Raw genomic sequence first — 18,309 nt, 5'->3', positions numbered from 1 at the left:
ACTCTCTCTCTATTGCCATTAAGCCAATTATACCTTGATTCTATTTCTTCACAATTGCTGCACACAATAACATTTTGAAATCATATAGTGTGTCGGATGGAGCTGATTTCTGCGGTCGAGAATTCCAGAGGCATACCATTCTCTGAATGAAGAAAGCTCTCACTTTCTCAGCCCTAAATGTCCTATCCTATTTCCGAAACATGTAATTCCTACCATCAGGAATATTTTTCCAGCATTTATATTGTTTAAGTCTGCCAGTGGCTTACAGGTTTTTACGAAAATCCCTCATTTTTCTGAACTTTAGCACAGAAGTTCACAAACAATTCAATCTCTCCTTCCATCCCAGCAATCTGCCCACTAAAACTACCTTTATAGTAACACCATTCTTCCTCAGATAAGGAGGCCACACCTGCTGTCAGTATTCGAGATGTTGTCTCACAGATACCCTGTTAAATTGCCACAATTTCTACTTTTGTCCTGTACTCTAATTACCTCTCCATGAAGGAAAACATACCAGTTACCTTCCTCACTGTCTGCTACACCTACATGCTTAATTTCAGTGATTGGTTTGTGAGGACACCCAGATCTCATTGCAAATTCCACTGTGTCCAACTATCGACGTCCAGAAAATAAAGTGCCTTCCTTTTATTTTGCTACCAACGTGTATAACCTTATATTATACAGTGCATTCCTGGGTCAAATTGAGGACACATTGATGGGAGGGGGAGTTGAACTGGTTTGCGACTGGGAGGTGCGGTTATTTACTGCGAGCGTAGGTGTTCTGCAAAGCAGTCTGTAAGCCTCCACTTGGTTTCCCCAATGCACAGAAAGCCACACCATGTACAGCGGATGCAGTATAACACATTGGCAGATGTGCAGGTGACTATCTGCTTGATATGGAAAGTCATCTTGGGGCCTGGGATGGGGGTGAAGGAGGTGGTGTGGGGGCAGGTGTAGCACTTCCTGTGGTTGCAAGGGAAAGTGCCGGGTGTGGTGGGGTTGTAGGGGAGTGTTGAGTGGATGAGGCAGTCGCGGAGAGAGTGGTCTCTCCGGAAGGCAGGCAAGGGTGGGGATGGAAAAATATCTTTGGTGGTGGGGTCGGATTGTAGATGGCAGAAGTGTCGGAGGATGATGTGTTGTTTCTGGAGGTTGGTGGGGTGGTATGTGAGAACGAGGGGGATTCTCTTGGGGCAGTTATTGAGAGGGTGGGGTGTGAGGGATGAGGTACAGGAAATGCGGGAGACACGGCCGAGGGTGTTCTTGACCACTGTCGGGGGAGGGGGGGTGGAATGTTGCGGCCCTTGAAGAACGTGGACATCTGGGTTGTGCAGGAGTGGAATGCCTCATCCTGGGAGCAGATGCGGCAGCGGTGACAGAATTGGGAATAGGGGATGGAATTTTTGCAGGAAGGTGGTTGGGAGGAGGTGTATTCCTGGTAGCTGTGGGATTCGGTGGGCTTGAAATGGGCATTGGTTTATAGGTCAGAGATAATGGGAACTGCAGATGCTGGAGAATCCAAGACAACAAAATGTGAGGCTGGATGAACACAGGAGGCCAAGCAGCATCTCAGGAGCACAAAAGCTGACGTTTTGGGCCTAGACCCTTCATCAGAGAGCTCTCTGATGAAGGGTCTAGGCCCGAAACATCAGCTTTTGTGCTCCTGAGATGCTGCTTGGCCTGCTGTGTTCATCCAGCCTCACATTTTGTTGTATTGGTTTATAGGTGGTCGCCTGAGATCGTGACAGAAAGGTCCAGGAAGGTAAGGGATGTGTTAGAGATGGTCCAGGTGAACTTGAGGTTGGGGTGGGAGGTTTTGATGAAATGGATGAACTGTTCGAGCTCCTCTTGGGAGCATGAGGCAGCACCATTACATTCATCAATGTAACTGAGGAAGAGGTGGGGTTTGGGGCCAGTGTAGGTGCGGAAGAGGGACTGTTCCACATTACCTACAAAGAGACAGGCGTAGCTTGGGCCCATTCCTCAGACGACATGTCCACCCTGGGCGTCCTGCAGTACCCTTAGTTTGCAGGAAAAACAACTCGTATTCCGCTGGGGAACCCTGCAGCCCAATGGGATCAATGTGGATTTCACAAGCTTTAAAATCTCTCCTCCCCACACTGCGTCCCAAAACCAGCCCAGCTCGTCCCAGCCTGCTTAACCTGTTCTTCCTCTCACCTCTCCCCTCCTCCCACCTCAAGCCGCACCTCCATTTCCACCCTGCTAACCTCATCTTGCCCCCTTGACCTCCGGGCTGACCGATCCCCTCCCTAACTCCCCATCCATACTTTCCTCTCCACCTATCTTCTCCTCTATCCATCATCAGTCCACCTCCCCTCTCTCCCCATTTATTTCAGAATCCTCTGCCCATCCCCCTTTTCTAATGAAGGGTCTAGGCCCGAAACGTCAGCTTTTGTGCTCCTCAGATGCTGCTTTGCCTGCTGTAGTCATCCAGCTCGACACTGTGTTATCATAAGATTAGACGTGATGTTTTGAATTAGGGAGCACATCTCACGGGCCCAATGGCCGGCAGCTACTCCACTTGCCCATCAGATTGTGAGAGAGCCGCAGGGAGGCAGTTACTAACATGGTCCGGGAAACGATCGAAGTTCATCGTTCAGCTTCTGTTTCACGCTCTTGTTTTTGCGAATTGGAATTGAATCGTGGGAAAGAAAAGTCATTACATACAAACGTTCTCTGCTCTTTCCCCCACAGCCCTCAGTTGCTTTGCTGAAACTGGGAGAAAAGTGAATTGGGGAAATGATCAATTGATATTTGTTTCTGGGAATTATTCGGAAAAGTAGCGCATGCGCGATTTCCCCCACCCCCCTCGAAAAAGAGCATTTGTTTGTTCAGAGGAGCGCATGCGTAAGGCCTTCCCCCCGCGCTGCCATTGAGGAGCATTGACTCAGTGAGGAGAAGAGGTTTGTTTGAAACAGGCCGCAATGGAGAGACCAGCGCCCAGGGAAGCGAGGGAACAGCAGGGTCCTTCCAGCAGCGCATCGAGATGTGAGTCTGGGACACAGAGGGGGCTCCGAGACCGGCATTGATTCGGGCTCAGTTCAGGGAGAACCGGGGGCTGTCGGTAAGAGGTGGAGCGGAGCAGGAACTGGTCCCGGAACTTGGAGTGAGCGGCCTGGGGGCGGGGAGAGAGAGGCCTTTCTCGGGCTGTGTGTGGGCCTGCGGAGGGAGACACAGCGGCAAGAAGCTGCTGCTGGGGGTCAGTCTCGCAGCTTTTAGTCTTCTAAACACTGATGGAAATTCATTGTTTGGCTGCTGTTGCATGCTTTGTTAACATTGTGCAGTCTAAGTCGAAACACAGATAAGACTATGGAACTAGAAGAACCCTGCAAAGGACATTGATTTGAGTCAATGTATTCTACAGTTAGTGCTTTGGGATTTGGTAACGGCGCAGATATCGCAGTGGCTTTGGGTAGCACCTTACGTAGAGCTGACCAATTATCGTTCCACTTCTGGATTTTGCTCAATTGGTATCGAAGCATATATATTTAAAACAGAAATTATCCTTAGACAAGGAGCAGCTCAAGGTTAAAATGGAATCAGAGCTGTGTTTGAATTGATGACTTTAAAGTCAAGGCAGAAGTCTCATGACACTGTCATCATCCGACAGGTTATTTTAAAATTATAGGCATTTGGAGCACTGCTCCTCATCAGAAGAAGTTAAAGAAAAGAATCATCCTAATAATTACTAACTGAACATTACATTAATCTTTTTGACATTGTAAAACTTAGTTGATGTTGATTTACAGGAGTAAACTCTTCTGTCTTCCCCCAGGAAAATACTTGCAGGAACAAGACAATGTAATACTTGGCCAATACAAAGCTAAGGGTAACCAGCTGCTTCTAACAAACAACAGGTATGTTACCTTGTCCGAGCAGAGAACATCCTTTCCACAGGCACAGAACAAATTGAGTCAGAGATACATTAAACTCAATTTCTGGTGACATGCTTTCAAGACAACAGTCAAACACAACCAACAAAATACAAATAGTTCTTTCTCTCCCTCTGTTTTCTCAACACACACCACCCCATTTCAAAAAAATTCATCATTTGTAGCCTATTGGCATTTACAACATTTTTGAAAATGAATAGACTGAATTTTCATCTGAAATAGACACAAAAGAACTGCAGTAAATCTGCATTTAGTAACTATGTTTTCAAAGTTACTGTCAAGGTGAAGAAATGTTCATGCTGCTACATAGTTACACCAACCATACATCTAGCAGATAATGAGGACAGATATGGAGGAAAACATTCACATTATTATCAGTAACTGAGCAGGACAGCATTAATCTTTTGTCAAATAGATGTCCCAGGCACAGCCAGAACAATTAAATAATGTGCCTTCAAAATGCACATCCTGTCCCAAAGCCTAACGTAGAATGCCAGCAGAGTGTATGCACACATTTTCTGGCACACACTCACTCCACTGAGTTGTAAATATATACACTATCCCCATCACATGTGTTACACCATCTAACAACCATGAAGATCATGTATATTGCAAACCTCAGAATGTGTAATATTGAAGATGATTTCCACTCACGGATTTCAGGTCAGAGAGGTAGCCTTTCATGATAAGAGACAAACAGAACAGAATGTGAGCTAAATACTTCAGTCCTCATGTGTACATGCACTCCCGTGTTCATAATGTGAATATCACTCATTCATTATATTGGGGGGAAAAAAAATTGGACAAATTTTGTGGAGTTCAGTTCAGGCAAATGTGAGGTGATGCATTTTGGAAGATCCAATTCAAAAGTGTACTATACGGAAAATGGACAAGCCCTGGCAAAAATTGATGCTCAGAGATCTGGGTGTTCAGGTCCATTGTACCCGAAGGTGGCAACACAGTTCGATAGAATGGCCAAGAAGACATGTTACATTCTTTGCTTCATCAGATGGGTCGTTTAGTGCAAGAGTTGGCAGGTCATGTTACAGTTGTATCGGACTTTGGTTTGTACACACTTAGAATACTGTGTACAGTTCAGGTCGCCACATTACCAAAAGGATCTTGATGCTTTGGAGAAGGTGCAGAGGAAGTCAACAAAGATGTTGCCCGGTATGGAGGGTGCTAGCTCTGAATAGAGTTTGAGTACATGAGGATTAGTTACATTAGAAAGATGGAGGTTGGGGGGGGGGGACTTGATTGAGGCCGACAGAGTCATGAGATGCAACAACAGGGTGGATAGCAAGAAGCTTTTTCCTCGAGTGTGGAACTCTATGACTAGGGGTAATGATTTCAAGGTGAGGGGGGAAAAAGTGTAAGGATGATATGCATGGAAAATTCTTTACACCGAGGGCGGTGGGTGCTTGTAAAACTTTGCCAGCGGAGGTGGTAGAGATGTGCATGATAGTGTCATTTTAAGATGTATCTAGACAGATACATGACTGGACTGGGAGCAGAGGGATACAGATCCTTGGAAAATAGGTGACAGGTTTAGGTAGAGGATATGGATCGGCGCAGGCTTGGAGGGCCGAAGGGCCTGTTCCTCTGCTGGAATTTTTTTTTTGTTCATTGACACACTTGAATACCCAAGAAGTAGTCCAAGAAATATATCGAACAAGAGATTAATTTCAACTCTCTACGTGTTACCAGCTCATCGACTTAGAGGGAATTAAAGTATCATTTCCTTTTGTACAAACTGGAGAAATTGCATATCAGAGATAATGGGAACTGCAGATGCTGGAGAATTCCAAGATAATAAAATGTGAGGCTGGATGAACACAGCAGGCCAAGCAGCATCTCAGGAGCACAAAAGCTGACGTTTCGGGCCTAGACCCTTCAGGACAGGTTTCAGATTGAAATTGATATTGACATTGCATTTGTTTGCATAAAACTACAAACTGAATAGTGAAAACCATCTGAAACACTTCTAGTGAATATAAACTTTGCTATTTAAATAGACCAGAAGGAAATCAAATATTGACCTGAAATGATACAAAAAATAACCTACATTCAAGCAGATAACCTGGTTGTTGACTATACAATTAAGAATGTCTCGTACAGTCAGCTTGCAACAACAAATGAACATTAAACTCTAAATGTATCCAGGGGAGACAGACCAAGCCAGAATAAGACGTAAGCCCTACCCTAGAAATTATACAGGGAGAGAATGTTAAATGCATTCACACATTCACAAACCAGATAGCTTCAGGCATAGCCTAATAACTCATCTGTCAGATTTACAGGACAGGATTTGACAGGGCCAAATGGGTAAATACACTCGCACAGCCATAGAGAAGAAGCTGACAGGCACATATTGATAACAGTACACTCATTCACACATCAGAAAGTGACAGGGACAGTAAGATAATTACACACACATTCAGACTGCAAAAACTGACAGGTACAGGCTGATAAATACATCCACACATGACAGGAAAGCAAAAGCATAAGCATATGTCGATTGATAACTACATTTGCATATTCACAGAAGATTTTGACTAGGACATATTTGTAACACTTTCGCATTCATGAAAGAGGAATTGATGGATATAGATTGATAACTAAACTCTCATATTTCACAGCAGAAACTGAGAGGGACAGTTTGATGGTTACGCTCATATCTTCACGTGACAGCTACCAACAAGTACGGATCAATGATTATCACACACACACATATTCATAGATGTCTGCAGCACAGCAAACAGACCTTTCTCATTGAACCTGCACTGTTTAGAAACAAAAAGCCGACAATTCTACATCAATTCAGCCAGTATTCAAATTCCATAAATGTGTCATGTTGGCAGATGAAGTATCATCCTCACCTTTATCAGTTGTCAATTTCTTCACCTGGCATGATTAGAATATTTTTTATTCTATCGTAAGCAAGAGGACTTTATAATCATAGACCTTTTGTTTTCAAGTTAGCTGAAATTTTGTTCAAGTAGCCCTGTGTTCCTCTTGACAATCCATCTGAATTTTTACATCAAACACAAGGAAGCTTCATGCCATTTTTTTCAAACAAGCAACATAACAACATAACCGTCCTCATTTATATTTTGCAAAGAGGGTTCAACAGTGTTTATTCTTGAGTAAATTCAGTTTGACGGCTCCAGTTTTAGCCACTGCATGACAGAAAACAAAAGTTCAACACCGAGCATGTTAATGTCTGTGCCATAAAACAAAATCGAAGTCAGAAAGCTAATTTTCTTTCCTGCACAAGCAACATTGTGGTCAGTCAGCCGCAATGCAGTTCACTTGTTCATTGCACTTCCTCTTTGGCAATAACAAACTAAAGTAACATCTTTAGTTTAGCAGCATACCAAGACTTGTGCCACTATGCAATGTTGAATGATATTAATATCATCCTGAAAATATCCTTTGATATCACAACAGTGATTAGTCTCTGCAATGTATCCTTGATAAAGGTCCATTGCTTTTCTGTCCTCAATTGTGAGGAAAAGCACAGACGCATTTCAGTCGCAATGTCTTGCATTTTCACTTGCTTATAAATGTTGTAGGCACAAACAACCGAAGAACATAGGCTGTTTCCCATTTGCGAAAGGAGAGATGAACTGAAAACTCTGTCCTCTGCCATGGTGGTAATTGGCTGCCCACTTTCCAAGAAATACGAAATCTGCTCAGTAACGCAATACAGGAAGATGGAAATAGGATCAATTGAGTGTATCTGTCCGTCTTGTTTCATAACAGCAGCTCTTGTGCCAATACACGGTGGGTACAGAATAACTTAAAAAGCATAGAGATGCTGCCAGGTTAGTAGATACCCAGGCAAAAACAAAATAAAATGCCATTTCTCTTAAATATCACATGGGTGGGAGAGCTCCTCTTTCATTAAGCATTAATAGGACAGGGTAAGAGTGAAGTACTTCAATCCTGGTATGTGAATGCTCTCCTTTAGGATTAAGTATGAGGTATCAGCTTGGCATAAAGTAAGTTAGTCATGTTCACTACATTAGAAAATACTGAAGCTCTTGCATGATCAATGATGAATTCGACTGAAACAGCTCAAGAAGTAAATTGAAATCCAGATTAAATATGCCTCCAAATATCGCACCATGTCTTAGATTTGGACATGTAACTAATGTATCAATTTCCTTTGAAACTGAAGGAAATATATAGTAGGCCAAGTTTAAAATGAAATAAACATTACAATGTAATTTGCCTTCAAAGAGGTACAAATTAAAAAGCAGCTCTCATCTCGTACACAAGTACTGTATAAAGGTGTTATTAAATGGACCAACGAAGAAAGCAAATAGGGTCGTGAACAGATACAGATGCAAACAGATAACTGGAGATTATTGGCAATAGATTGAAGAAATGTTCGTATAATGATCTTGTTACAGGAGGAATAAATTTGAAATACACAATCAGATGAGTGACTGCCCAATCCAGAACCAAACTTGCTATCATAACCTGTACAGAGACTCAATATTTATGGACTTTAACCAAACAGCATCTACAGAGTCAGAGACTGACAAAGGTATTAAAACAGTTTCATTTACGTGATCTGATTCATAGGGCATTGGGTAAAATCTCATTCATGTTGAGCAGCAGAGATTTGAACAACACAAGGATGGCAGCAGTTCCGACAAGTAACATGTTCAATGCAACATTACCCATGTAAACATTACCCATTCATTATCCATGTGAAATATGATGGCAAAGCATGAGGAACACATTGAACACAATGCCAGAGACTGAATTGATCCCATGGTGACCGTCAGCCTGCTGCTGATGAAGCTAACAATAACCACACTTGCAATCTCAGTGGGAGACTCACTATTTCAGAGAATTCTCACACTCTCTTTATGATTAATGTGTTATAAATTAGTGCTGTGATGATTTTATAATACACCTCACCAAGGGTATCAGATCATACATGCCGAGCTAGAAACCCAAACAGACATTTAAAGGACAGTGTGACTTAGACCAATACCTATCTTTAATTCAGATTGGCAGCTCATCAGAAAACTCTCTCTCATACAACAAACAGGTGCTGAAAGGAAAGGAATGAAATTGATGCCTGTGGTCATCAGGGACTGTTGGACCAAAGGTCTGTTTCCCAGCTGTATGACTCTTTGACAATATTACTACGCTCAAATTCACAAAGCAGAAACCGATCGGAAGAAACTTGCAGTCCCACTCCCAAGCCTCATGTGGCATAACGAGGCACTCGTATTCACAGAGCGGAATCTGACAGGGGGAAATAATAATTATATTTCCATATTCACATCACAGAAACTGACTGGAAAAGGTTTTCAATTGCACTTCAACATTCACACAGCAGGTAATGACAGGGACAGATTGATCACAATGTCCGTATATGCACATAGCCAAGAATGATCGGTAGAAATAGATAACTGTATTCTCGTATTCGCGTAGAGGAAACTGAGTTATAAATTCATAACTACATTTATATATTCACATCACAGAAACTGATAGTTGCAGATGAATAACTACATTCTCAGGTTCCCAGAGCAGACGTGGACAGGTACGGATTGAAATTTGCACCCAAATATTCACGTTGCATGTTCACACATCATTATCAACAGATTAATAAGAAAACTCACATCTAAATAACAGAAACAGATACTGATTGCTGTGTGAAGATGCAGTTGTATTTTTCAATCAGTCCCTGCCAGTTTTCACAATGTGGATGTGTGATTTTAGTTGTCAATCGATACCTGTCAGTGACTGCCACGTGAATGTGAGGGTAGTGTAATGCATGTTAACTACATGGATTTTACTAAGACATTTGATAAAGTACCATGCAGCAGATGAATCAGAAATAGCAAGGCTTATGGGATACAGAGCAACATTGGCTCAGCAACAGGAGGTTTCAAGTGGTGTTTCGCACAGCTCGGTGTTGGGACCACTGCTGTTTGTTTTATGTGGTAACAACTTGGACTTGAACATGTGGGTTACGATTGGGAAATTTTCAGCCAACACAAAAATTTAACAGTGTACTGGTAGTGCAGAGGATAGCTGTCAGCTCCAAAAGGATAGAGAAGGTTTAGTGGAAGGGGCAGATGAGTGGCACATGGAGTTCAACTCTGATAAATGTGAGGTAATGCATTCCAAGAGGTGAAAGGACATGAAATGGGAATACATGAGGTGGTGTGGAAATTGTAGATAAAGTGAGTGGTCTTGGTGTGCAAGTGTACTGGAGTGTGACAATAGCTGTATAGGTGGATAAGGTTGTTAAACTAGGTATATAGAATGCTGTCCTTCTTTGACAGAGGTATGAAGCACACAAGTAGGGCCAGAACGATGAAACTATAGAAGACACTGGTGAGTGATCATGAGATGCTGGAGAATCCAAGATAATAAAATGTGAGGCTGAATGAACACAGCAGGCCCAGCAGCATCCCAGGAGCACAAAAGCTGACATTTCGGGCCTAGACCCTTCATCAGAGAGCTCTCTGATGAAGGGTCTAGGCCCGAAACGTCAGCTTTTGTGCTCCTGGGATGCTGCTGGGCCTGCTGTGTTCATCCAGGCTCACATTTTATTATCTAAGACACTGGTGAGGCTGGAACTGATGTATTGTGCGCTGCTATGGTCACCACATTACAGCAAGATGTTATTGCTCTGGATATATTGCAGAGAAGATTTACTGGAATGTTGCCAGGGCTGGAGAGTTGTAGCTATGAGGAATAATTATAGAGGTTGGAGCTGTATTATTTTGAACAGTAAAAGCTGCGAGTGCCATGTTTGAGGCAATTGGGATGGGCAGAGATAGAGTCGACAGGGGGAATCTGTTTCCCTTGGCATAGAGTTTAAAACCATCGGGAGTTGATTAAGTGAAGTGGCAAGAGGATGAGAAATGATGGGAGAAAAACCATTTTTATGAGAGGGTGCTTATCTCAAATATGCTACCTGAGTTGCTGATAGCAGAGATTCTCAACTCTTGTAAGAACATAGCTGGACCTCCACATTAACTCTGTAAGCTGCAGGGCTATGGGATGTATGCAAGAAGATCGGATTCTGAAGGCCATTTTGGGGTGTTTGGGTCAGCATGGATATGATGAGCCAAATGGCCATCTTCTGTGCTGTATAATTTAAATTGATCAATAGTTCCTTGTCATTCTGTCCCTGCCATTCTCTGCTGTGTAATACATGAGTAATTACCAAAGACTTAGAGGGACACATTGATAACTACAGTCACACATTCACCAAGTAGGAACTAACATGAATAGATCAATAACTAAACTCATATCCACTGACAAGCTTCCACTGGGGAGTTCCAGTCATGGAGCTGTACAGGTATCATTTACTTTGAGGACCTCGTTCAAATGGTGTTGAAGTTTTTAGAAATGATCAGACAAGGAGCAGCTCAGGGCTAGATTGGACCAAGACCCATAGTTATGTCAGAATTCCTAGTGATATTAAAATATCCAAATGATTATTAACTAAATGTTGTGTTGATCAGTTAAACATTGTCAAACCCAACTGATGCTGGTTTACACGAACTATCTCTTCTGTCCTCCTGCAGAAAAACACTTGAAGGACCAAGACAAAGTAAGATTTCTTCAGTACAACGGCAAGTGTGACCAGATCCTTCTGACAAACAGCAGGTATGTTCCCACTGTCAGAGGAGAGAACATCCTTTCCACAGTCACAGAGCAGATTGAGTCAGACACACAGTGAGCTTAATTTCCAACAGATATGTTCAAACAAACAGTAAAACAACGTTGAGGAAATGAAACTTTATTTTTCTTATCTCTCCATTCCAAATGCACAGTTCCAACAAATTTCAGAATTCATCACCCATTGACTTTTACACCATTTTGAAGATGGATAGACTGAAATTATACACTCAGTATCTGAATGAAATCCACATAAAATTACTCTCATAGCAACTATCACATAATGAATCACACCTCCACCGATAATATTCCTGGCTGCTGACAATTAAGCCAGTTTTACAAGTAGAAAATGACCGGTATGGATTGATACCTAACCTCACTGATTTGTATTGCAAATGCTTACAAAAAAAATGATGACGAGACTCACATTGACATTGCAGAAACGGACAGCTAAAGATTAATAAAGATATTCACACATTCACATCATAGCAACTGGTATGCACACATTCGTAAACAACACTCACATTCACATAGCAAACTGACAGCAACTGAACGGTAGCTACTTTCACATATCCACACAGCAGAAACTGGCAGCTACATATTGATGACAACTCCCAATTTCATAGACCACAAAGTGACAGGTACAGATTTGTAACTGCAATCACATATCCACAGATTAAAAAAATACTGACTGTTAGAGTTTGATGACTATACTCAAATATTCACAACGTATATTCCCACAGGTACACATTGATAACTTTACTGGCAAATTTTGAGGTACTGACTGGTACAGGTGCTCGACATGCACATATCCATACATAAGAAATTGATAGGAACTGATTGACGATAACCTTAGAGATAGCAAGAGCTGCAGATGCTGGAGTCAGCCTTCCCAGTTTTACAAAGCATTAGCTGACAGGTACGGTTTGGTAACTACTCTCATATTCACAGAGTAGAAGCCGACAGGCTGTTATTGATAGCTGCACACATGGTCACCAAGCAGAAACTCAGAGATTGATAACAGTGACATTGAAATTGCAGAAACTGGCAGCTCCCCATTGATAACTGCTGTCACACTTGCATTGCAGGAACCGTTGGGGTCAGATTAATAACCATGCTGTTGTTGAATTGCTTGACAAGCTTGTTGTTGCTTGTTTACAGACATTTTGTCACCATACGACATAATACCTTCAGTGCACCTCTGGTGATGCATTGCTGTTGTGTCCTGCTGGCTGTTTATGTGCCGCAGTTTGCTGGGGTGGCTGACATCACTGCCGGATTTGTTTCTCAGTGGTTGGTATATGGGATCCTGCTCTATGCATTTGTTAATGGCATTCCAGTTTGAATATCAGGCCTCCAGGAATTCTCATGCATGTCTTTGGTTGACTTGTCCTCAGATGACTACGTTGTCCCAGTCAAATCGGTGTCCCACTTCGTCCATGTGTATTGAGATGAGTGATAGTTGGCCATGTCTCTTGGTAGCTAGATGGTGTTTATGAATTGTGATGTCTAGCTTCCTACCAGTTTGGCCTTTGTTATGTTTTTGGCATCTGTCCACGATATCTCGCAAATAACGTTGGTTCTGTCAGTTGTGGTTTTTGGATCGGGGTAATATGGTGGTCATTTCTGATATGTTTTTCATGTATGGTGGGGAGACCAGTGTCTCTGGAAGTGTTGTGTTATCCATTTGTCGTCTGTTGTGCAGGTGTTGAAGGACTACGCTTTTCAGGTAACCCCGTCATTTCTGTCGACACTGTATCTGTGTTCTTACACAGAACATTACTGCACAATACAGGCCCATCAGCCCTCGATATTGTGCCGACCTGTCATACCGATCTGAAGCCCATCTAACCTACACTATTCCATGCACGTCCATATGCTTATCCAATGATGACTTAAATGTACCTAAAGTTGGCGAATCTACTACCGTTGCAGGCAAAGCGTTCCATTCCCTTACCACTCTCTGAGTAAAGAAACTACCTCTGACATCTGTCCTGTATCTTTCACCCCTCAATTTAAAACTATGCCCCCTCATGCTCGCTGTCACCATCCTAGGAAAACGGCTGTCCCTATCCACTCTATCTAACCCTCTGATTATTTTATATGTTTCAATTAAGTCACCTCTCAACCTTCTTCTCTCTAATGAAAACAGCCTCAAGTCTCTCAGCCTTTCCTCGTAAGACCTTCCCTCCATACCAGGCAACATCCCAGTAAATCTGCTCTGCACCCTTCCAAAGCTTCCACATCCTTCTTATAATGCGGTGACCAGAACTGTACGCAGTACTCCAAGTGCGGCTGCACCAGAGTTTTGTGCAGCTGCAGCATAACCTCTTCGTTCCAGAACTCGATCCCTCTATTAGTAAAAGCTAAAACACTGTATGCCTTCTTAACAGCCCTGCCAACCTGAGTGGCAACTTTCAAGGATCTGTGTATGTGGACACCGAGATCGCTCTGCTCATTGGCACTACCAAGAATCTTACCCCAGTACTTTGCCTTCTGGTTACTCCTACCAAAGTGCATCACCTCACACTTGTCTGCATTAAACTCCATTTGCCACCTCTCAGCCCCGCTCTGCAGCTTATCTATGTCTCACTGCAACCTACAGCATCCTTTGTCTCTATCTACAACTCCACCGACCTTGGTGTCGTCCGCAAATTTACTAACACATCCTTCTACGCCCTCATCCAGGTCATTTATAAAAATGACAAACAGCAGTGGACCCAACACCGACCCTTGCGGTACACCTCTAGTAACTGCTGTCCAGGATGAACATTTCCCATCAACTACCACCCTCTGTCTTCTTTCAGCAAGCCAATTTCTGATCCAAAATGCTATATCTCCCACAAATCCATTCCTCCGCATTTTGTACAATAGCCTACTGTGGGGAAACTTATCGAATGCCTTGCTGAAATCCAACACATCAACAGGTTTACTCTCATCTACCTGTTTGGTCACCTTCTCAAAGAACTCAATAAGATTTGTGAGGCACGCCTTTCCCTTCACAAAACCGTGCTGACTATCCCTAATCAATTTATTCTTTTCTAGATGATTATAAATCCTATCCCTTATAATCTTTCTAACACGTTGCCAATACCTGAGGTAAGGCTCACTGATCTATAATTATCAGGGTTGTCTCTACTCCCCTTCTTGAACAGGGGAATCATATTTGCTATCCTCCAGTCATCTGGCACTATTCCTGCAGACAATGATGAGTTAAAGATCAACGTTAAAGGTTCGGCAATCTCCTCCCTGGCTTCCCAGAGTATCCTCAGATAAATGCCATCCGGCCCAGAGGACTTATCTATCGTCACCCTCTGTAGGATTTCTAATACCTCTTCCTTGTGAACCTCAATCCCACCCAGTCTAATAGCCTGTATCTCAGTATTCTCCTCGACAACATTGCTGTTTTCAGGGGTGAATACTGTTGAAAAATATTCATTTAGTGCTTCCCCTATCTCCTCTGACTCCACACACAATCTACCACTACTGTCCTTGATTGGCCCTCATCTTACTTTTGTCATTCTTTTATTCCTTAAATACCTATAGAAAGCCTTAGGGTTTACCCTGATCCTATCCGCCAACAACTTCTCATGTCTCCTCCTGGCTCTTCTGAGCTCTCTCTTTAGGTCTTTCCTGGCTACCCCGTAGCCCTCAAGCACTCTAACTGAGCCTTCACATCTTATCCTAACATAAGTCTTCTTCTTCCTCTTTACCAGAGATTCCACCTCCTTCGTAAACCACGGCTCCCGCGCCGTACAGCTTCCTCCCTGCCTGACAGGTACATACTTAGTAGGACACACAGGAGGTTTTCCTTGAATAAACTCCACATTTCTAATGTGCCCATCCCCTGCAGTTTCCTTCCCCATCCTATGCTCCCTAAATCTTGCCTAATCTCTTCGTAATTGCCTTTCCCCCAGCTATAACTCTTGCCCAGTAGTATACACCTATCCTTTTCCATCACTAAAGTAAACATAACAGAATTGTGATCGCTATCACTGAAGTGCTCACCTACTTCCAAATCCAACACCTGGTCGGGCTCTTGCCCAGTACCAAATCTAATGTGGCTTCGCCCCTTGTTGGCCTATCTACATACTGTGTCAGGAAGCCCTCCTGCACAAACTGGACAAAAACTGACCCATCTATAGTACTTGAACTATAGTGTTCCCAGTCAATATTTGGAAAGTTGAAGTCCCCCATGACAACGACCCAGTCTCTCTCACTCCTATCGAGAATCATCTTTGCTATCCTTTCCTCTACATCTCTGGAACTATTCGGAGGCCTATAGGAAACTCCCAACAGAGTGACCTCTCCTTTCCTGTTTCTAACCTCAGCCCATAGTACCTCAGTCCCCAAACATGCTTTCTGCAACTGTAATACTGCCCTTGACCAACAATGCCACACCTCCCTCATTTTACCATCTTCTCTGTTCTTACTGAAACATCTAAATCCCGGAACCTGCAACAGCCATTCCTGTCCCTGCTCTATCCATGTCTCTGAAATGGCCACAACATTGAAGTCCCAGGTACTAACCTATGCTGCAAGTTCACCCACCTTATTCCGGACGCTCCTGGCGTTGAAGTAGACACACTTCAATGCAACTTCTTGCTTGCCGGCGTCATCTTGCATCCCTAAAACTTTATTTCTGACCTCCCTACTCTCAACCTTTTCTGTCCTCAACCTACAATTTTGGTTCCCATCCCCCTGCTGAATTAGTTTAAACCCACCCGAATAGGCTGAGCAAATTTTGCCCCCAGGAGATTGGTACCCCTCTGGTTCAGGTGAAGACCATCTTCCTTGTAGAGGTCCCACCTACCCCAGAAAGAGCCCCAATTATCCAAGAATCCAAAACCCACCCTCCTGCACCATCCCTGTAGCCACGTGTTCAACTCCTCTCTCTCCCTATTCCTCGCCTCACTAGCACGTGGCACGGGCAGCAAACCAGACACAACAACTCTGTTCGTCCTAGCTCTCAGCTTCCATCCTAGCTCCCTGAATTTCTGCCTTAAATCCCCATCTCTCTTCCTACCTATGTCGTTGGTGCCAATGTGCTTCCTCGGCTTTACGCAGCTCTGGATGCTGCAGTGTGTTATGGCTCACTTGAACAGTGTTTTGATGCAGCTCCATTAGTGGGGATTGGCGTGATTGCTGTTGTAGTTGAGTACCTGATCAGTATGTTTTAAAAACTGTAATAACTGCACTGTCAAGACTCTTGTAACTGAAACTGACAGATACAGATTGATGTGGAGTGCCTCCGAGATGGATTCTTGGAACAGCTGGTACTGGAACCTACCAGGGAGAAGGCAATTCTGGGTCTGGTGTTGTGCAATGAACCAGATTTGATGAGGGACTTCAAAGTAGAGGAGCCATGAGGAAGTAGTGACCATAATATGATAAGTTTTAATCTGCAATTTGAGAGGGAGAAGGGAGAATCGGAAGTGTCAGTATTGGCATTGAACAAAGGGAACTATGGAGCTATGAGGGAGGAGCTGGCCAAAGTTCAATGGTTCAATACCCTCGGAGGGATGGCAGTGGAACAACAATGGCAGGTATTTCTGGATATAATGCAGAAGGTGCAGGATCCGTTCATTCCAAAGAGGAAGAAAGATCCTATGGGGAGGCAGGGCCGGCCGTGGCTGACAAGGGAAGCTAAAGACTGTATAAAGATAAAAAAAGAAGTAGTATAACATAGCAAAGATGAGCGGGAAGCCGAAGGACTGGGACAGTTTTAAACACCAACAGAGGGTAACTAAAAAGGCAATACATGGAGAAAAAAATGAGGTACGAAGGCACACTGGCCAAAAATATAAGAGGATAGTAAAGGACATCTGCCAATGTGGTATACTGCATCCACTGTACCCGGTGTGGCTTCCTCTACATTGGGGAAACCAAGCGGAGGCTTGGGGACCGCTTTGCAGAACACCTCCGCTCAGGTCACAACAAACAACTGCACCTCCCAGTCGCAAACCATTTCCACTCCCCCTCCCATTCTTTAGATGACATGTCCATCATGGGCCTCCTGCAGTGCCACAATGATGCCACCCGAAGGTTGCAGGAACAGCAACTCATATTCCGCCTGGGAACCCTGCAGCCTGATGGTATCATTGTGGACTTCACTAGTTTCAAAATCTTCCCTTCCCCCACTGCATCCCCAAACCAGCCCAGTTCGTCCCCTCCCCCCACTGCATCCCAAAACCAGTCCAACCAGTCTCCGCCTCCCTAACCTGTTCTTCCTCTCACCCATCCCTTCCTCCCACCCCAAGCTGCACCCCCGTCTACCTACTAACCTCATCCCACCTCCTTGACTTGTCCATCTTCCCTGGACTGACCTATCCCCTCCCTACCTCCCCACCTATACTCTCTCCACCTATCTTCTTTTCTCTCCATCTTCGGTCCGCCTCCCCCTCTCTCCCTATTTATTCCAGAACCCTCACCCCATCCCCCTCTCTGATGAAGGGTCTAGGCCCGAAACGTCAGCTTTTGTGCTCCTGAGATGCTGCTTGGCCTGCTGTGTTTATCCAGCCTCACATTTTATTATCTTATTACAGAGGATAGTAAATGTTTTTTTAGGAATGTGAAAAGAAAAAAAAAATGGTTCAGACTTAAATTGGGCCCTTGAAGTCAGAAACGGGTGTATTTATTATGGGGAACAAGGAAATGGCAGAAGTTGTGTAGGTACTTTCCTTGTGTCTTTCCTAGCGAAGACAGATCGAATCTCCCAGATGTTAATAGTGGCTGA

At 43.6% G+C, this 18,309-nt stretch overlaps 1 protein-coding gene and 1 long non-coding RNA gene across 4 annotated transcripts in view; both read left to right on the top strand.

The window, feature by feature from the left end:
- Positions 1-18,309, top strand: part of LOC132207182 (uncharacterized) — a 245,502-nt gene that overhangs the window by 23,801 nt on the left and 203,392 nt on the right. The gene's annotated exons all lie outside the window — the stretch shown is intronic.
- Positions 2,891-18,309, top strand: part of LOC132207269 (uncharacterized) — a 176,202-nt gene continuing 160,783 nt past the window's right edge. For all 3 annotated transcript variants that reach the window (XR_009443399.1, XR_009443398.1, XR_009443400.1), the window contains exons 1-3: positions 2,891-3,006; positions 3,794-3,875; positions 11,480-11,561. This is a non-coding gene — a long non-coding RNA (uncharacterized LOC132207269). The remainder of the gene's footprint in view (positions 3,007-3,793; positions 3,876-11,479; positions 11,562-18,309) is intronic.

This window comes from Stegostoma tigrinum, chromosome 44 (genome assembly GCF_030684315.1).
Source record: "Stegostoma tigrinum isolate sSteTig4 chromosome 44, sSteTig4.hap1, whole genome shotgun sequence".
NCBI lineage: Eukaryota > Metazoa > Chordata > Chondrichthyes > Orectolobiformes > Stegostomatidae > Stegostoma > Stegostoma tigrinum.
Note: the sequence above shows the minus strand (reverse complement) of the source record. Positions and strands in the feature narration are given on the sequence as shown.